Below are 25,033 nucleotides of genomic sequence, written 5' to 3'. Positions count from 1 at the left end.
GGGGAAGATTTATTTTATAGGCAAGTACAACTAGAGCTGAACAATTTTCAAGCTTCCAGCTCCTCATTGTGACTATCAGCACAACTAAGACCATTCCCTCCCTTTTATTATAGGAATGCATCACAAACTGTCACAAAGCAAAAACCATCTGAAATAGTAGTATTTCTTGCAGATTAGTATCTACAATGTATTTTGTTTGCCGGTTTTTCAAATGGTGAGTTTGCCATTACCGTGAATTCATTTTAATAATATGGCAGAGAGCATCTATATCAGGTTTCCATTCAAAGTACAACTTCTCTGAAAATCCAAAAATTTAAAGGGCAAAGATATTTTGAATACTAAGGTATGTCCACATATGGTGGTAAAAATAAAATTAATTTTCTTCAAGATTCACAAAGGTCCTGAAAAAGCAAAGCATTTGAAGGACTATCTAAGTTTATTGCCATAATGCCTAAAATTAATGCAGTGAATTGCAACAGTCTATTTGACATGAGCAAACACATAGCCAAAACATGAATTTCAGCCCTGCTGTTTTTGATGAATTATAGAGAGTATTTCTGTTTACCACAGTACACTTCAGTTTTAGATTTTCTTTCAAAAAGAAATTATTTTATTTTACCTTTTCATATTTTAATTATTTAGTAATAAACATTATAACAAACCCATAATTATCAATGATACTGCAAGCATTCAAAAGTAAGTATAACCCCACACTGGATAATTTGAAAATAATTTGGATCTGGAATGTATCACAGTTGGCCTTTTAAAATATAGGATTTTCCCCTCAGCAGATTTAGCTTCTTAATTATGTGTGACCTAAGTTAATATTACCATTAGTTTTCTTCCCATGAGCCTTTAGAGTTGAAGCAGAAGAGAAGAGATATGAAGACATATACAATAGAAAATCACCTGAGATTTAAAATTATTCATGAGTAATCCACAAAGTAGTTAGTCCAGAATGTGCTTTGTATTCTTTAACTACTTCTGGACTTTTGGTTTCTGTTTTTGTTTTTTCTTTAACTAGAATCAACCTGATCCTTGCTATCTAATGATACTTGGTCAGGATCAGACTATTTTCTCATGTAGGGAGGAGCTTGTACTAGGTGTCAGGAGACCTGGATTCTCTATCTAGTTCAAAATTTGTGCCTTACTAAGGGATTTGTCCTTTCTAGGCTTCAGTTCGCTTATGTGTTAAATGAGTTCTGTAACCTATTCCAGTTCTATGATTGGAAAACAGAAAATGTTTCTACCCTTTAAACCAATTGGAAGGTAGGGTCTATCCAGTTAAATAATAGGTGACAATTCCTTTAACAGAAAATTATGTCTGGGATTGATGTACCAGCTTTTTTTTTTTTTTTCTAATCACCAAACATTTCCTACATTAAATAGTAAATGCCTTATTGTGAATGTAAATATAGAGTCTCTTGTTTTCCCTCAAAAGAATTATATTTAGCAATATATTTCATTAAAGTGTCATAGAAGTTACAGAGAGCATGCTTCGCGGGATTTTAACTACAGGGAAAGCTAATATTGCAATTTCAGTTCAGAGCTGCATACCATCTTACTCCATCCTCCTCTCTTCACTACTTCCCTACATTAAAGCAGCGGTCCACTAAAGCCCTGTGCACTGGGTCTGCCTGCTTTTAAGCCTGGCCCACGCTGGGTGTAGCTCTTGAAGTGAGCTTTAAAAATTATTTTAAAGTGAACTGGGGCGGTTGCCACAGCAACCCACCCTGAGATGAAGAAAGGCTATAGATTAATCTACCCCTTAAGATTATTCAACTGTATAGTATTTGTTCCTCAGCCAGAATACTTTTAACACAAACATGGTAAGTGAACATCGTAGTTTAGAAAGATCTAAAAAGCAGTGAGACACAAATTCCAATAGCATTACATATTTTAATCTTTGTCTAATTATAGTATTGATGATACACAGGACTTCCCATGAAATAGATTGTTTAAGATACAGTACTTGCAAAAGTAGGCCCTGAAAGGTGACATGATCTTTAAGCAAAATGGTATGTCATTGCTTATAATATAAAGTGTATTGTGGTCATTTAACTCTTCAATATTGTTATACATGTCTATTCTGTAAATACCTAAGGTCAAGGAGTTTGGCAGTTCTACCTTTATGGTAACTCTGTGGTAAATGATAAAAACAAATGTGAGCACTCACCACATACACTTCTTTACTGCCACAGTCATTTGCCTTCCGTTCTTTACTTCATCTCTTCATAGAAGTTACTTCACAGTTTGCAACTCTTCTATGGCACCTTCAAATGTGGAAGTGCAAAAAAGTATATAGTGTTTTGTTAATGCTGATATGAAAGTACTTTCAAATAGATTTATTTCTAAAACTTCTAATCTGAAGTAACAATACTTCGATTTTAAACCAAAGTGTTTTGAATATAAGATTATTGAAATTGTCTTTTATTGTGATAACAATCTTCAATATAAATAGTGCCAAATATCTAAATTTCAAAAATTCACTAGGTGCAGCATCAACCCAAGCAGCATATACAGCATGTGGACTGTCTGTGATTGAGCATTTGCAATATACAAAGGATTTGTTATTTCAAGACAGGGTTTACACATATCTAAGGATTCTATATTTATCTGTATTTCTGTACCTTCAGTTTTATATCTGATAGAGAATTACAGAAGAATGTCAAATCCGTTATATCTGAATCTAACACAATTTGTCAAATTGGGAAATGTTTGCAATGCAGTTGAGGTTGCTGAAAGGGCTTATTTTATGCATTGCCTAAAGGCCAATTTAAAATACTTTGGGATTAGTGATGTGTATTCAGTATGGTTTATAAATTCTATTACCAATAATACCTTATTCTTCCAAGCAGTGTTGAACTGTACTGAGCACAGACAAATGCTCCTGTGTTCTGATTTCTGTTTTACCCTAGCTTTCCATGACTTTGTGCACACGAATGAACGTTTCCTTGGCTTCAGACTGAGGCTAGTCCCAAAAAGAGAACCAGCCTTGAGACACCTCAGACCAGGATGGTCAATATCTATTTTCCCATTTGTAATAGCAGGAGGACTTTGCATAGTGAAGAATCATTTATAAAGCCTCTATATTTGGGTTGACATCTCTGAGGTTTATTTTTAAGTTGCTTCAGGGTCAAAGAGAAATGAAGAATTTTGGCCAGTTTTATTTTATGGGTGTTAGTTGAGTTTAGTTTTTTAGGCTCAGGCCCACAGTGAGTGAGTCCAGACTTGGTCTTGTAGTCACTACCAAGTGATTTGGTGAATTCTCTTTCTTCCAGTTGTGCTTCATTTTACAGTCTAAAGTGAGAATCATAATACACATCTCCCAGGGCCTATTCACCTTACAGAAATGCAATCTTCATGAAATAACATGAAGGTATGGTAAGGATTTTTAAAAACGACACTACAAATTATGATACATTTCTTCCTTTTCCTGTAATCAGTATGTCCAAATAAGGTTTGATCAGTAATTTGCTTGCAAGTGTGTGGCTGATTCAAAAATACCCACATGCATGACTAAATTTAATGCGACTTTACCTTTACTTACAAAATTGTTCAATGTTGTTCATCGGAACATTGATTCTATCCCATTTCTTGAAATATCACAGAAACCTTCAATTCAAGGAATGGATTTTCACACTTCCCCTTTTAACTGTTTCTTCTAGATACCTTACTATGTGTGTGCTTTTTCATTTTAAAAAATGTTTACCCGGGGTCGGGGTGGAAGTGGGGGTTAAAAATCTTGTCCTGCGTTTTGGTGCCCACTTCTTTGTTTGGAAAGCAGAGCGCTGGGACTCAATCCGGGCGGCCCTCAAAGATCCAGACGAGGGACGCCTCTGGTTTCAGCAACTCACTCCGCTGAGTTATTGATTGCAGGCAGCAACAATCCCTCCGGTTGATTTGTGTGAAAAGTGAATCCGCGCTGGCTGGGCGTTCAGCAGAGGCGCAACAGCCACAACGCCATCCAATTATTGCCGATCCTCCCCTCCAACACTGCTCTCATCACCTATATACTCTTTTCTCTGCCCGTCTCTGCTTCCCCCCACCCACTTTTCTCCCCGGCCGACGGAGCTGAAGGGGCGGGGGTTCCTTCCTTGGAGTGTTTCTAGAGCTCGGAGGCTGCTAGTAGGGGGTGAGTGCGCCATGTGCGTGCGCCACGGGCGAGCAGGAGGCAGACTCTGGCTCTCTTGGGGACCTGCTGGACCTGGGTGCGATGAGTGGGCGGCCACGCTGGTTTGGCACGGGGAAGAAAGGGGGTGTGCCGACTTGACTTTAGTTGGGGGTTGGGGAAGTCACGGCCGGGGGAAAAGCGTCCGGTGGTTTGTTGGTAAAGAGGGTGCGTGGTGGGCTCTGGGGAATGGAGGAGGGCGCAACGGCTGTGGGTGGACTGTGGAAACGGGCGGTGGCAGTGCCAGGGCAGTTGTCCTGCTGGTCTGGTTTTGGGATCCTGGGCTGGAGAAATGAGATCCCAAAGAGCTGGGGATGGGCTCAGAGCGACCCACGAAAATACAAGGGGCCAAGTAAAATGAACCCAGCCATTCACAGTGCACAAAGCGCTGGCACACGGTCCACGTCTGGTGACGCAGGCTGCCCGAAGCGCTCCAACCATTTTGCAAGCCTGGGAGAGCAAGAGGGGCTCTGCAGGTCTAGCCGCCGCCCCTGTCCGGCTCTGGCCAGTCGGAGTTTTTCACCTGACAGACCAATAGGAAAGAACACGGGCCCCAACTTGGATTTTCTAGTCGGAGCTCTCAGCATCTAAGGAATTATTTTTCAAAAAAACAAAAGCCAACTCCTAGCTCTATAAAACTCGTGTGTGAGTTTTGGCTAGGAAAAAGCCACAAAGTAGAGCAAGAAGTAGGGTATTCAGGATAAAACACACACTTTAAAGACAAAACAGAAAACTTCCTTTCTCCTTGTACCCCCTTTATTTGTTAACACAGGGGAACGGTGCTGGGATGTCTTGCAAAAATGCTGTCACTAAATGCAGATATCTGTGTTGTTCTTCATCTGTCTGGGGAGCTGTTCCAAGGGCACCAAGCGTGGTGGAAATATCGATGTTCCAAAGGCATTGTGGAATACTCAGTTACACCAAAGGTGTAAAAACGTTTATGTTATCATGTTCTTGAAACATTTAGCGGCTACCAAGGTGGTAGCTGTTTAAATTAATTAAAATAAGATAAAAATAAGAAATTCACTCCCTCAGTTCCACTAGCCATATTTCAAGTGCTCAGTAACCACATGTGTCTCCCTTATTGGACAGCAACATGTCAAACATTTTCATCACTTCATAAAGTTCTACTGGAGAATGCTGCTATAGAGTTCAAAATGAATGCTGGTTAAAAAAGAAAAGAAAAGAAAAGAAAGAAGAAAGGAAGGAAGGAAGGAAGGAAGGAAGGAAGGAAGGAAGGAAGGAAGGAAGGAAGGAAGGAAGGAAGGAAGGAAGGAAGGAAGGAAAAGGAAGAAATAAATTACATTATGACTGATACCAGCCACATTTTAGGACACTCTTGGAGTTTCTGTTGCTTGGCACTAGTGTGAGAAGCTTTAAAGTCAGAATTTCAGTTATCTTCCTGCTAAAAGAGACCTTGGGGAACACTTCAGCCAAACACCTAATTTATTTTATAGGCAAGATAAATCAGGCCCAGCGAAGTTAAGTGATGCCCCCAAAGTTATGTCATAAATTTGGAAAAAAGTTAAGGTCCCCTAACAGGATCCAGTATACTTTGTAACAGACCAGGACATCTTTCTAGGCGAATTCATCTTATAGAAAGGCAGCTTGACTGAAATTTTAGGCAAGAGTACCCTTTTACAAGCAAAAATACTGCTAAGTATTCCTCCAGGAAGAAATTCCATTTAACAAAGAATAAGAAGGAGCATGGTGAATAATACTATCTCCCAAACTAAAAATATATTATTGGTGGTGTCATAGATTTATATAATGCCTTTTCTAAGAGGCTAATTGGGATAACACTGTGGTAATTCTACTTTAAAAATTCTGAGGGAATGGGATTATCCTCTTAAAGAGCTAAAAAGCTTTCTTAAGGTCGGGGAGGAAAAGCATTACCTAAGGTAAAAATTGTTAGCAAAGCATAATCTTTCTCAAATTTGATAAAGATATCAGATATACTGATTATGATATAACTGGGATGGAATTGGCTCAGGAATGCTAATAACAAACAAAACTTTTTCTTTTTCTTTTTTCTTAAGATGGAGTCCCGCTCTATCGCCCAGGCTGGAGTGCAGTGGCACGATCTCTGCTCACTGAAAGGTCTACCTCCTGGGTTCACACCATTATCCTGCCTCAGCCCCCCGCGTAGCTGGGACTACAGGCGTCTGCCACCACACCCAGCTAATTTTTTCTTTTTTTTTGTAGTTTTAGTAGAGACAAGGTTTCACCGTGTTAGCTAGGATGGTCTCGATCTCCTGACCTCGTGATCTGCCTGCCTCAGCCTCCCAGAGTACTGGGATTACAGGCATGAGCCACTGAGCCCGGCCCAAACAAAACATTATTATAAATTACACTATCTGAAACATATAAGGCAACAGAATACATCATGAAGATTTAGACAAAGCATAAGCTTTCTTGTTAGTTTTATTGTTTTGTTTTGTTCTGTCTTTTGGGTTTGTTTTGTTTTTAATGCCATGTTTGTATTCTATATATCTTATTGTTAATTAGGATTGAACTGTTGGTATTAATTCTGCTCTTTTATAGTAGCTACCCTTTAATTTAACCCTTAGTGAAGGATCCCCAAAGTGTCCAAATAAGAGTACTTATGAATATTAAATAATTTTAAATTAATAACAATAAATTCTTTTAAAAGTGTAGATTTACATTTATATTTGAATTATTGTCTTTATTTCTCTTCTTAATTTACCATTTGCATGTGGTTCAGCATTCTTCCCATTCTCCCTAAAATCCAGTATCCTAAGAGAAAATGTTTCACTTCTTCAAGTGCCTGTAGACATGGTAGAAGGCCTCAACTTCTCCATGGCTGATGAGTGAGAAGGCTGATCTGACTTGGAAGAGACTGTGTGGCCAAAAGTCAATTGGCTGTATCACATGGTAACTCTATGATTATGCATGTGGTTTAAATCTCCCTGTGCCTCAGTTTCCTCATTTGCAAAATGTGGAACAAAATATGCTGCCCTCAAACTTTGCTATAAAGATTAAATGAGCTATTCAGCATAAAGCACAGGGCTGGAAAAGTGATAAACTGCAGTAAAAATTAGCCATTCTTAATCTAATGCAAAGAATTTCCACTTCTATACCATTAAGTTCCTTATTCATTCATAGTGGGGTTATCACAGCAGAAAGAAGTAGGTCATCCAAGAGGTGGGAATTGGTTCAGGATGAGATTTACCTTTGAAGAGGCAAAACTTTCTTATGTTTTAAAATACCATGACTTAAGTGTACAGGTTGCCTTATTTCCCTTTCGCTGACATCATGCCTCTAGGATTTTTTTTTTTTTTTTCTTAAGGGATGCTTTATTATACTTGTTGGCCACTTGGTTGCTGAAAAGGCACTGAAAACTCAGAGTCTATCCTCTTTTCACCCTTGGTTGACCTTTGGAATGCTGTTGTCAGCCAAGATGACATTGATATCTTTAGTCTCCTGCTAGCTTGAATTCTTTAGGGTAGAGTCTGCTCAGATTGTCTCCTGATGTCATTCCAAATGTCTGATGGCCATCTATGGCAACTTGGTTGGGCAAAAGCCTGCTGGGAAGGGGTAGCCCACAGAATGCCTAATGGAGAGTTCTGTTCAAGAGGACCTAGAAGTAGTTCTGTTAGACATATGATTAACACTACAGCTCTGTTAGGGGACTGTACCATTTCTTGAAAAATAGAAGTATAGTCATTTTGCATTTTTGGTTCTAATAAAGTCCCACCTGAGATGTTTATGATTCATACTGATTTTATGATTAAGTATGTATTACAGAAAAAAAACAGAGAATGTCAGTAAAAATTTTATATCTGATATTCATGCTAACGTTAGTTATTAAATGAAGACCCCAAGTTAAGACAAAGGAGTTTAGAAAAGAAGGAATAAAGGCTACTGCATGGCAAAATGTGCATTATTCTCTCTATCTTTCTAGGTATTTTTTCTTTTACTTCTTTTTCTTTTTTTCTTTTTTCTTTTCTTTTTTTTTTGAGATGGAGTCTTGCTCTGTTGCCCAGGCTTGAGTGCAGTGGTGTGATCTTGGCTCTCTGCAACCTCTGCCTCCCATAGAGATGGGGTTTCAACGTGTTGGCCAGGTTGGTCTTGAACTCCTGACCTGAGGTAATCTGCCCGCCTCGGCCTCCCAAAGTGCTGGGATTACAGGCTTGAACCACTGTACCCGGCCATTTCTAGGTAATTTTTCAAATGACTATATTCTACTTATCTGGAGCTTACAAAATTATTTCTAAAATATTTTATTTATAATCCTAAATTTTAAACCAAGCAATATAATAGAAAATGTTATGTTTTCAAGAAGGTAAGATCATGCATAGATTTATATGCTTTCAATACATAATTTTATAGATATTCTGGAACAAGGAGGCACATAATTATATCAATATTCTAATTTCTTAGGAAGAAAGAGAATTTTCACTGAGAGGAAGTTTATAAATTATTTTGTAATATGGTGAGAATTAAAAGCAAAACTCAATAAAACTTTTAAATTTAAGTCAGTGATTAAAACCAGTTTCACCAAAGTACTGATTGAGTCAAAGACTCAAACCAAAGGCCAGATTTCCTATGGACTATTACTTATTTATTTATTTATTTATACTAAATTTGTAGTTAAATCTTTTTAATCAGTAATGTTCTTCAGCATAATACAATGATATCTGGAGGATATATACAAAAATAGTACTATCTTACTAGAATGTGGGTTGAAATGAATGTCTGAAGTACCTAACATTTAATGGCCACACACTATTTGTCAGACTCTGTATTAATTGCTTTATAAACTTTATTTCCTTTTATTCAAAGAACAACCTTTTAGACATGTACTATTATTGTCCCCATTTTACAGATTTTACAAACTAAAGCTATGCATGCTGACATGACCTGCCCAGGGCCACATAGTTCGTAAGTGCCAAACGACGTAAAACCAATGTGTTTGTTTCCAATATTCTACTCTTAGCTATGATGCTATACTGCTTTCTTGTATTCATAACATTTGTTCACTTATAGGGATAATATAATATATATTTTTGTACCACCAGAAAATATTTCAGAAATACATATCTAAATGCATGTCATCCTCTTTAAGGTAGACACTTTAGAAGACTATTCATTTATTTCAGTAATGTTGTCTTTGCTCAAGTCTATTTAGAAATCTCCTCAGGGATTTGCTACACAGTCTTAAAACTGGCCTGATTGTTGGCAAATCTTAATCATTAAGGATGAATTTTTTGCCAAAAGTAAATCCAAGCCAAATGTAGTAAACAGGATGAAAACTAAGATTTGATTATAAAGCTTTAGATGATTTGATATTTGTCTCATAAATTGACACTAATTGAAGATATAAAAGAGGAATTTCAAAGGTATTTTTGATACGATTGTATAGCCTTTAAGCAGACAGTTTTGACAAGTAACACTCGTAAAAGGTCTGGTAGTTCTTTAGAAAGTCATTTTCACTAAATTAGTAGTTATAGGTCATGGGAAATGTTCTTTTCAAAGAGTATAAAATGGACAGCGAAGGATAACTCAGAAACTCTGGACCAGAACCCACGTTTAGACACTAAATAACTGTTTTGACCTTAATTTTCTAAATGTCCTTTTTGTAAAATGGGGAAGGTGGCAAGAACTACCCATGATAATGATTTTGCTGAGAGAAGCTCATGAAATTGTACTTCTGTGGCCACTTGGTGCTTCGCATATAGCAAATTCTCAACAAATGTTAGCTATTGTATACCATTTCACTTTCAAGAACTATCCCATATTCCTGGAGAACATCTCAATGTTGTAGTTATCTAATGATATTTTAAAAGATGTTTTCTTTTCTGTCAGTTTCATGCTTCCAAACAGTTATTTTATGTGAAGTATTTAATATGTAAAGTAAATATAAACATATTTATGGTTGTATGTTTATTCAGTTAATATGTATTATACCAAGAAGTCTTACATGTTGTACTGCTAACTATATTATCCTTGTCAGTGTTCTGTATAGTATTGTCTTTAGATAAACTTTTTTGGGGGTATTCTTAATGGATTTCATCAGACTTATGAAAGTAATGACACACACATTTGCCCAGAATAAGTCTCCAAGATTTTATTTTTTAGTTACCTCAGACATCTTCTAAATTGTTTATTCATTATATAATCTTAAATTTAAGGGAACTGAGCATAAATATGTTGAATTAGTGGCTTCCTATTAGATCCCAGTGAACTCCTCTTAAATCGGTGCTCTTATCTGTGTAGCATATGCGCAGTTGTGATGTTGTGAAAGTTTGTCTTTACATCACTGTCTTCCCTATACTCACATTCAGCAGGCCCTGCTTTCATTTTGGCATGCTCCACTCACCCAACAGCAATTTTTACAATCAGTAATAACTGTTTCACGAGTGGCTTCTTTCTCCTTTGGGCCTTCCACTGTTGCGACCTGACCTACAAGGTCCTTTCATCCCTCAGCCGCCCCTTTATGTCCCGGAACTCTTTCCAACTATGTTCTATCAGAGGAGCTGGCCACTTGAGCCGCCTAATCCATGACACGGTATCAATGTGCAAGCACTTTAAATGAACCTCTCTTCAAAAGTTTTCTGAAAAGAATTCATAATCCGAAGGAGTATCCATGCTTCCATAGATACCCTGCTGTGTTGGTCAGGAGGTGTTTTAGGGAGCACTTTCAGTGTGTCTCAGGTCCCTCCTGCCAGCAGCCACTTCATTTGTCCACACAGATCTAAGCCTTGGATGCAAGTAAATGGGAAACCTGACTCTTACTTGAAGAAGCAGTTTTGTTTCTGAAAATGTTGAGATTGGAAGATGAACTCTCTATCAGCAAAAGATTAAGATACTCCTTGAAAATTTATACACTTAAAAAAATTGTACATTGTATTACCTCTGTTCTCTTTTTCTATTACCTGTTTGCAGGTCTATTACCTGTTCCTCTGGTCTCTTTTTCTATTACCTGTTTGCAATATGAGGCATGCAGCCACTGCATGTCCCTTGTGCCATAGTGACTATGTTGTCAATCAGACTTACCCTGTGTGCTCTCCCTTCTGCCCCACCAAAGTCACCAGAGGTATAATTAGTTATTGTTTATCCAGAAATGTCTTGAACAGGGTTTAAGAACTCTTTAAAGAGAATATGTGCCACTTGTTGGATGAAAGAGAATTTGAAAGGGTTGGGGAGAGATTTAGGGTTAGAGGGCAAATTTCATTCTGCCTTCTATCTCTTCTATTAAATCACAGATAAAGCATCTTCCTATGTGCAAAGACAGGGTACATAAACAAATATTTCCCAACTTAGTGTAGTCTTAAATCTGTAAATAAAGAGTATCCATATCAAATAGAATGCATTTTATATTGAAAATCATCACTCAAGATTCAGAATGAAGAAATAAGTTTCTAAGTACAAGATTTTGAACACTACTAAAGTAAGAAACATTCTACAACATTCTTATTCCTTTTGACCCGTTTAGCAAAGGCTAAATAGCTAGTCTACAGATTTCCTCCCAACTATTCCATTTACTTCCTTTCTTCCTTCCAGCTGGCTGGCTTGCCTGCCTGCCTGCCTTCCTTCCTTCCTTCCTTCCTTCCTTCCTTCCTTCCTTCCTTCCTTCCTTCTTCCTTCCTTTCTTCCTTCCTTTGTCTTTACTGCTTCCTGTCTTCATTTTCAGCTGTAAATTCTTTATCAGTTGTGAACTTAGTAAAGCTACACACACACACACACACACACACACACACAGACACACAACTGGTTAACAGGATTTTTCCTTTGTATTGGAAAATTACATTTTCTGTTTCAGAATCATAGGGTATTATTATTTTTTGATGTATCAGAATCACTTCAAAATAAAACACCATCACTAAAGGAGCTTATTTCTAAACAATTGATGATGCATGTTATAGATAATATGGTCATAGAATAACTTCTATGATTTTTTTGTTATTAATCACTATAATTACTCTTTGATTGCAATGATGATTAACTTACAATGAATAAGGTCTGTGCCTGTGTTGGTTATATAGTACTTATGAAAAATTTATGTTCATGCATCCACACAGTCTCATCTCATCCTTACATAGATTCTAGTGAGATTCTAGTCTGTGTAGCCGATGGTCACAAAATAAACTCACCCACAGGAGAATAAAGCCTGTGGTTTCTCTCACATTATCACTGGGCTATAACCTCTTAAACTCCGCAGGTCAGTGATGATTAATTGAGCATTCTAAAACTTGGTGAATGTGTATGCTCTATGCTCTCATACTCCCCATAATAAGCACTATCTGTATTGTTTTAATGACTATCCTGAAGAGTTCGCTCAAGCCGTTTTATCACATTTCAAGCTGTATTATTTAGCATCTTAAAATTAAGAAAAACTTGAGAATGATTTTTTCCTGGCTTTTCACTGGTATTCGATGACACTTATTTTCCAGTCTACATAAGATAATTAAAATAAATGAACTACTCAACACAGTAGTGTTTAATTATAGCAAACAATACATTTTAAAAAGTAAAGTCTATAGTTGTGTGCATATGCTCCCTTTCATCTTTTGGGACTTGGGATCACTAAGTGTTAGTTTTCTTGTTATTGTAGAGCAGGAGGACTGATCCTCCTCACAAAACAGGGCTCCTTGTGAGGATGTTAACAGCCTAACTCAAAGAACAGTTCATCAAAGTGCCTCAGAGTCACCTAGGTGCCTGCTAAAATGCAGATTCATGGGCCCCACCCCAGGCCCACTTAGCTGCAATCTCAGGAATCTGCATTGTAACAGGCTCCTCAGGTGGTTCTTACATAGCACTTTTTTGCATGCCACTCTCTTAAGGTGAGGGGAAGCATAAGACCCACAGGTCTCTCTAATGCCATAACTTTGTGTTCTCTCCATTTGTTATTAACTCCTGTTCTCTTCACTAATGTTAACAAATATTGGGGAACTTTTAAAGTCATGAGAACCTTTCAAGATAGTAAGATAAATCTTGATTCAAAATTGTAAACAAGGAACAAAGACATGTCACAAATATTCTGCCTGTTGAAATTAGAAAACCAGTTAAGCAATATGGAAACCTAATTATCTCAAATTTCTGTACAATTCTTCATCTTTACTTAATTGAGGAATAGCCATTATCTTTTCTTGGATGGAATCTGTTCATTGGGTCCTGATACCTCTGCAAAACCTGTAAAATGGGCTTCAGATCCAGGGACCTCTATCATTGGTGATAAGTAACTCCCAAACATTTTCATCCTTCAGTGACTGCCAGCTGATGTGAGCCCAGACTCCATGAAACTAGGACTGGCACTGGTCATAGTCACTTGAGGAATGTGGCTTCTCTGTAAAGAGATTCTCAATCAATGCAAATGTTCCTTAGGACCTCAGTAATCACCTCCATCTGCCAAGCAGTCATAAAGGCCTGCACAACTTTGCCATCGTTGTCAACAGAGTGATCCATATCTTAGGTCTTTAACCTCTTTTATATTAAGATTTTTTAAAAAATACATTGATCGTGTTTTAGTTCTGTCCTTGTGAATATAAAAAAGCAATAATAAATGATTATTACTATTGCAAAAGTATTGCTTTAGTTTACAAGTTTTCCTTAAAAATATTGAACTCCCCAACTGTATTTATCCATTCTTTCAATCCATTTATTCACCATACATAACCTAAATACCTGTAGGTAGCAGACATACTGTACTAGGATTCAAATATTTTTAATACTCTTTCTTGTCCAACATTTTCCTGACCTAAACAAATATATTATCATGCTGGCGTACAGTAGTATGTGTGGAGAATATCTTTCTAAGTTTAAAAATTGTCCCCTCTTTGTATAAAATAAAAATATTAAATGACCATTCAGTACTTTTTGTCAATTTAGCATTATAGTGCATACTGCAAAGTTTAAAGCTTTATGTCATAATATAATTTTGAGAATGAGACTTTTTGTATTATGTTACTAGGGTCCCCAAGTGGAAAAAATATGGCCTGCTGCTCTGGAGTGTATTGCAAAGTGATTTTGTTTTGCCCACTGACTTCACAGACTAGATACCGTGTCAGTTGTAATTACTTGGAATGCCTACATGGCGGGCTACTTATAGCAATAGGGACAGGGTGGGGCATGTCATTGCAGACAGGAACCCACCAATAATGGTCCAGATTCCTTTTGAGACTTCCTCACATGAAACAGAGGAAATGTCTTTCATTGGGTATCTAAAACTTCCTTTCCTACGATGTGTACAAAATGAGCAAAAAGATCCATCCATTCATTAGCCTCACAGAGGTTAAGTGACTTGTTTCCAGTCACAAAATTACTTTGCAGTGAAACAAGAGTCTAACTCAAACCTTCCTACTTCTGCTCTGGTGCTCTTTGAAGAACACTCTGTAACTCTAATGAGGAAGCCTTTATGATCCTTCAAAAGCAGACAAAGGACGAATCACTCATTTTCACTAAAACCCCTTTGGGATGCAGGGCAATGATTAAACTTACTTGAAAGTCTTGTGATTTTGCACATTTTCCTTTGACACTCCTATCTTTCAAATTGCTAGAAATGGATGTTATTTACTGACTACTTTGCTTGCAATTGATTTGCATACTGTTACTGCATATTGTTAAATGGTTTGTTGATTAATGACTAATGTTGATTTGGGCTAAATGTAATGGAATAAGCAAATATATTTTCAAATTTAGATATACAATTTAGTTGCTAAAAGGTATTGTTAGTCATAAAAATGTTGATTATTTTAGATCAATCCCTTGCAGGGGAACCCTGGCCACAATTTCCTCCCATATTTGTTTTCAATTTTTAAGCTTTACCCCTTCTCTTTTTCTTATTAATTTGCATGTCTGGGTTTTAAAGCTAACACTTCCTATAAGCAAGTATTGTTCCAAAGCCCAGGACTAAGATAAATTCTTATAAATTCAGAATGTGGTAGATTTCAACTAAACAGTTTCTTTTCTGGAGATCCAGAAGACGAATATTTGGCTTGAATATTAATATTTTCATGACTTTGACTGGATCAATATATTGTACAAATATTATCAACAAATTATATAAATATACAATATTTACTAATATAATTAATACTTTTAGAATTAATATAAGATAGTTATATATACACACAGACAAGCTAGTCAGTTGTTAAGTCAGTTATATGAACTATATAATGTATTATGCACTTAAATATATACATATGCTTATGTGTTAGTGTATTTTGTGTTTTTAATTACTTCCAATCTTAAAACCCTATATTCCAACCTATATTTTTGATTTCTACATTTATCTTCTAAATATATATATTACCTTTGATTATTTTTTATTTCTGATATTTCATATACATTCATAAATATTTCCAGTTTGGAAATTCTTTTAAATAGTAAAACGAATAAAAAATGTTTGTACCATAGATGTTTTAGTACATTTATAGTCTTTGTATTTTTTAGAACTACATTTTAATATGCTGTGATAAAAATGTGTATTTCTCTAACAAGGTATTAAGTTTGGTAACTGAAAAGTGTTCTTCAAGGAATGTAATTCACATTAATTTTCCATGTGATCATTGTTACTTATAGTTTAATAGTCAACATGTTTAAAGTCTAATTAGAAAAAAAAATCACTGGATATTAAGTTGGGAAACAGACCCAAGTCTGTATCTACATAGCCACCTTGGTGACCTTTGGTAAATTTCATTTTTGTCCTTTGATTTCATTTTCTTTGAAAATGAGGAGCTGAAAGCTTTAAAGCTTTCTTCCCATAACTCTGAAATAGTTTATGCGCTCAAAAGAGAATAAGACTAAAAGAAATGTGTGGGCATTATTACCTGGCTGCCCAGTATTTTCATGGACACAGACTTGTAACATACTCTGAAAGTTCCTTTAAGGAAAATAACTCTGTAGATACGGATAGTAAGGGAAAAGGGATCAATAAGAAAAAGAAGGGGAAATGAGTTAATGACAAAGGAGGAGAGGTAGGCAGTAGAAATGATTCCCTACTTACTTGTTTTTTATCTATAGTCTAGTTATCCCTATTTGAAACCTACTGGCACCAGGTATTATCAACAGGGATGAGTAATATGTAATTTTTATCTTTACTGGGTTACATTTGGCACATGGACAGTTGACAGCTGTCAGTCAGGTGGCTGGTCAATGAGGAGATACATATAAAGCTGCCAAAATATTTTGTTGCTTTAAATACTTACAAGTAAATCATTTTAGCTGGAAATTTTGTTGCATTGAAATTAAATAGGCTGATATTCAAAATATAATTAATTGAAGTTAATTACTGGTAGAATCAAGATTTTCCCTATTAATATGTAAGGTTAAATAACATGTTTTTCCAAGTGTCTTTCTGAAACAGGAAAACAATTTTTCTCCACTGTAAATAAGCTGTCTTTAAGATAGGAAGATATCTTGCAAATAATGCTTGAAATGCCTATGTTTTAATGTTAAATATTTAGAGCAGTTGTAAATCAATGCTACTTTAAACTCCAATATTTTATTAAAATAAACTATTCCCATACATTGAGGGAGTTGGCATAGTTTTTTTTGGTGTGTGTGACAAAATGTTGAAGATTTATTAGAAAGGACAAACATAGCTGCATGGTGGACAAGAATTTACAGCTTCTCATAATGAAAAGGAAAAAATAATGTGATTTTAGATTAAATCTACAATTCAGGCACAGTTAAAATGATAAATTTAGTTATTTTGAAATACTTGAACTATATCTAACATTATTTCCAATAGGTTCATTTATACTTAAATAATTGACAGAGTCATAAGCAAGAGTTTGACAGAAGCTTTTGGTTTGCTTATACTTAATGACAATGTAATAATTATAGCCAATGGTAATGCACGTGAAAACTTAACAAATATAATTCTGAAGTTGAAATAAGAACACATGTTGTTCAGTTTTGCAGTAACCATCATCTTAAAAGTAAATATTATGATTGTTTAGGAATGTAGTATTTAACAGACTAGAAAAATAAAAGTAAAATTTTCAAGTGCATGAAATACATACTAATTCTTTAAGAGACTAATGAAGTTATTCTAAAAATTTAGCGACTATAGTTACTCAGGTGTCTGAATCAATATAATGAAACCTAATGAAGCATGACAAAATATATGAAATATATGAAAGTAGCAATTTAATCGCAATATTTAATTTAATCGCATATTTATGTTTAAATGATTTAATCATTTGAAATATAATATACATGTAACAATTTATAATAAAAAGTATATGGTTTAATGTTTTAAAATATGGGTTCATTAAAATGTTTGTAGATAACATTATGTTTTTAAAATATTAGATATTTTGTTTGGTTGGAGTAGTTCTGATAATTTTTTAAACCACAAATATTTCACAATTTTCAATAGTAATTACCACAGTTTAAAAGTGTGTGTTAGTTATGCATTTGTGGCATATCCATGTCATCATTGATTTAAAATTTACTTCAGATACAGCAGTCATTAAAAAAGTCAGACCTTATTTTTTTTCCACTATACAATCATGTATTAAGGATGTAGATTGAAAGTTATTTATGTGATCATCAGAATAAAACAATTGTCTCATAGTATTAGTAATTTATATTGGTAGGGGTCTTTTCTTTCTTAAGCACCAATTCTACCCCCCAGAGCCTAGAAAATTGATTTTATGCATAATAATTTATAACATTCTTGATCAATGTATACTGTTGTTTCTGTTTAATTAGCCCATGTTGCTTGTGAATATGGAATTTGGTTATTAAAATGGTTTCATATGTTTACTATGTATAGGCTCTAGCTTTGAGCTGCTTACTTTTTTAAATAAATGTTTTCAATTTACTATAATACAACAATTTGTAGAGAAATGCTGTGAAGCATAGTTAAAAGAATGAATCCCTGAAATAGAATCACTTTTTAAAAATATGTCCTAACATGTGGTCTCATTTTTTCATGTTTTGCATTAATTAAAATCCTATTCTGAAAAAAATATTTTTGCCTAAACTTTTGAATTCACAAAATAAAAATAAAAAATACGTAAATATACTAATTTTGGAAATCAATGATGTAAAAACCTGCTTTAATACTGTCTTGGTTGTTAATTTCAAAGATTTTTCTCAAAAGACACTCTTTGTAAAGTAATAAGAAAATATTGCCACTTTTAATTATTAAATAATATTTACTATAATACAATTCACTTTTATTTAATTATTAGACAGGCAATATATTTTAAATTATTTAATTATACATGCAATATATGTTTTAAAAATGTATTAAAATAAAGTTAATTGCATATTCTCTCCATTCATGTTCTTGTAGCATGCACACATTTTAAAAAGCCAGTACATGTAATTTTCGAAAATAGCGTGTACCACCACTGCACCTTTTTATTTGGGAGATTTATTAGAAAATAGCTTTTTATTCAGAAAAGATTATGACAGAATTAGATAATTAGATAAAAGAAGACTAAAATATGTGTTAAAACATGTAACATTATAAATGTAATTAACTCTTAATCTTCCAAAGATTGAAAACAGTAATGAAAGAGACCAATATTTAAAAATATAATCTTTTTTAAAATCTAAAAAAAGAAAAAAACTAAAAAATTGTTATATGCTGACAGCTTTACTTTCACACCAGGCAAACCCACTGTTGAGTGAGTTGGCTCTGATTCCAATGGTCTCCAACTTTGTGAACACAGGTACCTCAGTGGTGCCTCTTTCAAGACAACAAAATTAACTTTTAGAGATTAAAAAATATATTTTGGCAATTGAAACTCACCAGTGCCTTTCTGCTTCTCCAGGAAGTTGTACCCGTCAGCACCTGCTGAGGGCTTTGTTGTCCAAATCCTGACAGGTAAAAAAATTCCTGTAGAATAAAGCCAGACCAGCTGGCTTTGAAGAGAAACCCCCCAGTTTGGGCTGCGTTTGCCTCCTCTCCTTTTCTATGAAGACCAAGGCTTTGCCCCCTTGATCGTCAAGCCGTGAGATGCGTGATCTCTCTGCACAAGTGTCTGGCAGGCCGAGGTGCACCTGTTTCTGTCACTCTGGAGTAAATTTAGCTGTAAAGGTATCACTGACAACCAGACCTTTGTCAGTGCTGGCGAAAGAACACAGAATTGCTTCCATCCCCTCCCCCCTCCCGACCCCCTATGCTGCTAGTTCCAATGGAAAATATCCAATCGGAAGTCTATCCAAAAATCATTCCTAAAAAATGAAATTGCTTTCATATGGTATAAAAAAGTAAGTTTCCTCATTTCAAGCAGATTTTAAAATTACATTTCCAAGAATAATCTTGGAACAAGACAAGTTTTCGTTCAATTAATTGTGGCTGGAAACTTTTTAATGGAAACATAGCACATACTTACTTCATTTCAGGTTATTAAATTGTGTTAAGCATTAAAGTTATTTGCCATTCTTTGCTGCAACTCATTTGTTCTTTTCAATTCTAAGAAATATTAGAAGGTTAAATAACTTATCACATAGGAGGGATTAATCATGCTACCAAAATTAGAATGTGTGTAATTCTGAGGGACTGAATGTCAAAACTGTATGCTCATAGCACTAAAACCACTGGGAATCTAGGATGCCACTAGAACATGTAAAATGGCAGCTAAGGTCTGTGCAATCCCTTCATGTTTAGAAACTGGCTAAAGCTTGAGTTCTCTTATCTTTTGGTTAAGGTAAGGACATTTATCATTTATGTGAATGTTTTAGACTAATTTCTTTATTAGTGGTTTGAGAAATACTCCGTTTGAGGAAAATAGAGAGGCAAGCAATATTCATTAATATATCTGACATAAATAAAATAGTTAAGATATATAAAGCAGCCCAAGGAGTAACATCCTTAGCCAAAGCATTCTGAACTTCTGCCTTAATAATTATGATTTCTTAAGTGGAGTTAAAAAGAGTTGTATGGAGTACCTGTTCTACCATATTATTGCTGTTTACAGGAGTTGGGTGTGATAGAAAAGAAAAGCTGGGTCAAAATAAAAAATGCTTTGTAAAATAAACAAAGTTCCTATTTACTTATTATGTATAAACAGCCACTCACCAAGCCTCATTTCTCCACAGGGCACCACTTTCAGATAAAAACATAGACCTGAATGGCATCATCCAGTATCCAAGGAAACCATGTAAGTACCTCTCTCACTGTGTACTTCTGTTATTCAGATTTTAAAAGCTAGCTGAGTACTGAATAAGTGAGTGTTTTTATTTAGTAATTATAAGGGAGGTACTTTTTAGGAGCCTGCTAAAAAGAAACGGGTTCTTGATTGTTACGTGCGTCATACCAAAACTCTCATGTTCCCATCATATTTCATAAAATTATGTGTTTAGTCCCAACCTCTCCATCAATTCTCATTCTTAGGTACAAAATAAAGTCCTAATGAATTGGAAGTTTCAAACTTTTCCAAGACCCAAACAGTGTTTCAAAGTCCTTGTGCCAGGAGTACTTTCTTAATTGTAGTTAAACTTGTTAAATTTAAAAAATTAAGAAAAAATTCCTTGGAAAATAATGGTTTATTGGTAAACATTTATGGCAATTTATTTGGCTGTAGGCTTGCTTGAAGAGTGAGCAAGTGAGCAAAGAGACAAGATTACATGTTTAAACCGAGAAAAGAATCTTGAAAGTAAGTGACAAGATGCAAAAATCTGTTTGGGGAAATGGTTGGGAGGTTGGCACGTTATTTTCTTTCTCCCCTTCCCCAAAACTAATGTACATTTCTGCAGCTAATATCAAGGTTCTAATTCATGTTCAAGAGTTATGAAATCTACTGTGGAAATTTAGTTTCTAAACAACATGCTACTCTGGAGAAAGACATTCCTAAAATATTTGAAATTTCTACTATTTCCTTACTTGGACTTTATTTTTATTTTAATGTTTGTATTTGTACTATCTACTTTTAAAATTAAATTATTTTCAATATGAAATGATTTTTCGTTACTGTTTACATACCTTTTCACAAAATACTTAACATTTTCTATATACTCATATAATTATAGACATCGTTTTTAACTTCTAAATTCACTGTATGATTTACCTAGTCTTTAAATACAGACATACTACATTTCATCGAGGGTGGTTTGAGAGTTTTTCATATATATATTTTTTACTTTTGTCACTCGTGTGTATTTCTACTTTTCCTCTGCAGTATGGCTCCTTGCTAAGCATAAATGGTAGAAATTATCTCACAATTTCTCTGAAGAATGACAGAGATCCTTCATGTTCAATAACTAACTGCAGGAACATTTCACTTTATCACATAATTATGCCAAATTCTATTGTTTATACATTTGCATATTTCTGCCTTTTAATATATGTTACCTAACGCATCTTTCTAAATTGAGAAAAGTTGTGTCAGACTAAGGAATTCGCTGGAACTTTGGAAGGGCCTCCTCACCCAATAAGAAGACTTGGCTAGGAACTGAATTTTTTACGTAACTTATAAACTTCACAAGTGTGGAGGTTGAGGCCAGAAGTGCTACCTTCTAAAGTAGGAATTCCTTGCTGCATAACAAAGGTAGGCTTTTACTGAGTAAAGTTGGAAGCAGAGAGGGCTTAGAATAGATGTTTATAAAGAAAGATTTGAAGGAGAAGACAGGGTAATGTTATAATTCACTATCCTGAGAAAATGAAATCTTTTGAAATTCATTATTCTTGTAATACAAGGAAAATGAAAATCTACAGTGCAGTGCTCATGGCACAATTTTAACTGTTTACATTAAAATATAAATGTTTCCAGAAAAAAATTTAAATTTGACATATTTAATGAAACCTCCTATAACAAAAGGAAAATTGCTATAGAAATAGATTATGTGTATATATATATATATACACACATTTATGTATATATTTGAGATTTTCCATTCATCAGTAGTAGCCTCTCTAATGTAGACCAACTTTGTTCAGTAGAACTTTCTGTGATAATGGACATGTTCCATAGTTGCACCATCCAATATGGTACTCACTAGCCATATGTGGCTATTGAGTACTTGAAACATGGCTAGTGCAACAGAGAAACTTAATTTTGAATTTTATTTACATTTAATTAATTTAAATATAAATAGCCCACATGTAACTAGTAGTTACCATATAAACAAGCTAGTTCTGGTCTAGATCACTTAGAAATGTGGAGAGAGTCAAATATGTGCAGATTTGATATCACTATCAGTTATTATCTTTATATCAACTACCGTTGACCATAACTAAAATCATTAATGCCTGAAGAACTGTGCTCCAACATCGATTTAGCAGGAGTTTGAGAAATACTGTCATGTGATAGGCCAAATTGTAAAGAGTACTATTTTGTTTACATCAGAAATTAAATACCCTCTTGCAGAGATTTTCTATTTCCTTTGGCATTCTGTCATACAATACAATTTTTTATGTTTACTTTAATATTTGAATTATCATTACAGTAGGATTTCTTTAGGATACTTTCTCAGAGATGAATGCTTTTCATATGGTCGATAGGAGTACATCATAAAATTGTTTTATAAGCCTGGGATAGCAACTTTTAAAATGGCCCATTATAAACAAGACTACATGAAAAAGATAAATACACTAATGAAAATTCTAGCTATGGGGACAAATATTTTTAAAGTTTAGTTATAATTGGCTTAGCATAGTGGCTCATGACTGTAATCCCAGCACTTTGGGAGGCCAAGGTGAGTGGATCATTTGAGGTCAGTAGTTCAAGACCAGCCTGACCAATATGGTGAAACCCCAGCTCTACTGAAAATACAAAATGAGCTGGGCATGGTGGCAGGCGTCTGTAATCCCAGCTGCTTGGGAGGCTGAGGCAAGAGAATCGCTTGAACCTGGGAGGTGGAGGTTCCAGTGAGCTGAGACCATGCCATTGTACTTCAGCCTGAGCAGCAAGAGTGAAACTCCATCTAAAAAAGAAAGAAAGAAAAGAAAATGAAAAAGTTTTGTTACTATTTCTGCAATACAACTTGACAATATAACTTGGCAAATAATTCCAAAAATGTAATCGGTCTCAAAAAGTGCTCCCTAGCCTTGTTTCTCCAAAAGCTGATTCTCTTCCAAAGCACACATCAGAGTTTAAATCTCCCATGATCTTTTCAGGCATTTAGTGAAATTAATCATTAGGATTTGTGATGATACTTTTATAATAATGCTAGACAGTAATATTATAGATGGGATAATTGTAAAATAATATTGAAAATTTTAAATTTGTATAGATTTTGAAAGTCAGTAAATTCATATCTGGAATGCTGATTATTTGTAGGACATTGAACCCTAGAGACTCTGGGAAATATTTTTTTAAATGGGAGACATCCATCCTTTTAGAAACTCCATTTATTAGACCTGGGCATGTTCTTTTGGAAGGATTGGATTCAGATGAGTGCGAGAGAAGAGACTTCCTTTGGCAGAACCTTGGACAAGCTACTCAGTGTTCCTTCTGCAGCAAAACAATAGGATTCTGGATAAAACATACTTTCTAATGAATTATTTGACTTCAGAAAACTTTTTTAACTTCTCTAAAGATCCCTTTTCCTTGCCTTAGAATGAAAAAATTAAAAAGCATGAGGTGCTGTTGAAGAGCAATAAACAAACAGGAAAAGTGGGATGGACAGTTGAATTGTATGGGTTGTATTTGTTTGCAAAGATACTGTTGGCAGTATAGCAGTCACATGCTTTATTAGACTGCTCCTAAACCAAGCCTTATTTGAAACAAACAAGGAGAACCAACAACCACATTTGTAGACCCAGTTTTTTGGTGTCCTATTTTTTTTTCTTTCGGTATCTTCAGTTAAGTAGCCAAACGCTTTCATATTGCCTGATCTGTTTTCAGAAAAAGGGCCCACCCTTGCTCAGAAACCAGTGTTCTGTGTGGAGAAAACAAGGTTCTCCATTGAGAGAATCCTACAAATCTCTGATATCTGCATGTTTGAGAAACTACTTTCATTCAGACACATGGGCTGTAACTTCTGAGTCCTTAACCACCACCTCAAATTAGTATGTATTTGTCTACTTTTAAGTGTATTTAACTCTTTGTTATGAAAATTAAGAATATATTAGAAAAGTAGAGGGAAAACTGTAATGAAATTTTATATAACCATACCTACCTTTGACAGCTATCATCTCATGGGTCAGCTTGTTTCATAATTGTTGTTTCCACTTTCCACTTCCACCTCAAATTATTTTGAAGTGAATCCCAGACATGACATCATTTTATCTGGTAACATTTCAGTCTTTATCTTTAAAAGATTAAGATTTTTTTTAACTTAAAAATGAACCACATCTAGAAAATTAACCACACTTAAAAAGTCAACATTTTCTTACTATTCTCAAATATACAAAACCAATATTCAACACTTTCTGGTTGTCTCCTAAAGTTTTGTATTCTTTACTATTTGAAGCAGGATACAAATAAAGTCCATACATTGTAATTGGTTAATATGTCTCCTCTTTTAATCTATAGGTTTATGTTTATTTTTCCTTGTTTCTTGAGACACTGGATTGTTGTGCTGTAGAGCTTTCCATAGTCTGCTTTTGCTGATGCATTGCTGCAGAGTCATTTAATGAGCTCCTCAGCCCTGTTTCTTACCTGTTAATAGGTAGTGAAGACTTGATCAAATTCATTTAGGGGATCGGGGGGCAAGACTACTGGCTCTTTCTCTTTTTGTGATGTTAGCAGTTGGTGTTGATCATTGCCTACATCCATTTATTCCTTAGAGCTTGAAAATGGCAATATAACTGTCATTTCTGGTTTATTTATTGGGTGGAATGCTTCTATAAAGATAAACTAGTTTGCTAGAGTTTCAATTTTTATAAGAAAATCAGGATGGATGCTTGATTCTCTCCCTTTATCAGTTCTTAATATAATGTGTGGTCCTTAACATCCTCTAAAGTTTACCAGTGGTTTTAAAAATTTCATTATG

General features: G+C 34.9%; 1 protein-coding gene and 1 long non-coding RNA gene across 4 annotated transcripts in view; one reads left to right on the top strand and one right to left on the bottom strand.

Annotated features, from left to right (window-relative positions):
• MEF2C (myocyte enhancer factor 2C) overlaps positions 1 to 19,095 on the bottom strand; it is a 184,057-nt gene extending 164,962 nt beyond the window's left edge. For 2 of the 3 annotated variants that reach the window (XM_030926891.1, XM_030926879.1), the window contains exons 1-2: positions 18,906 to 19,095; positions 2,177 to 2,273 (exon numbers count right to left, since the gene is read on the bottom strand). The gene's annotated coding sequence lies outside the window, so the exon portion shown is untranslated. The remainder of the gene's footprint in view (positions 1 to 2,176; positions 2,274 to 18,905) is intronic. The other variant, XM_030926878.1, reaches the window with a different exon arrangement.
• A 616-nt stretch (positions 19,096 to 19,711) lies between these two features.
• Positions 19,712 to 25,033, top strand: part of LOC104658960 — a 36,256-nt gene continuing 30,934 nt past the window's right edge. Inside the window, exons 1-3 of the long non-coding RNA XR_747517.2 lie at positions 19,712 to 19,806; positions 20,198 to 20,259; positions 20,683 to 20,754. This is a non-coding gene — a long non-coding RNA (uncharacterized LOC104658960). The remainder of the gene's footprint in view (positions 19,807 to 20,197; positions 20,260 to 20,682; positions 20,755 to 25,033) is intronic.

Source organism: Rhinopithecus roxellana, chromosome 3, assembly GCF_007565055.1.
Source record: "Rhinopithecus roxellana isolate Shanxi Qingling chromosome 3, ASM756505v1, whole genome shotgun sequence".
In the NCBI taxonomy this organism is placed as follows: domain Eukaryota; kingdom Metazoa; phylum Chordata; class Mammalia; order Primates; family Cercopithecidae; genus Rhinopithecus; species Rhinopithecus roxellana.
The sequence above is the reverse complement of the archived record's forward strand: the minus strand, read 5'-3'. Positions and strand labels throughout refer to the sequence as shown.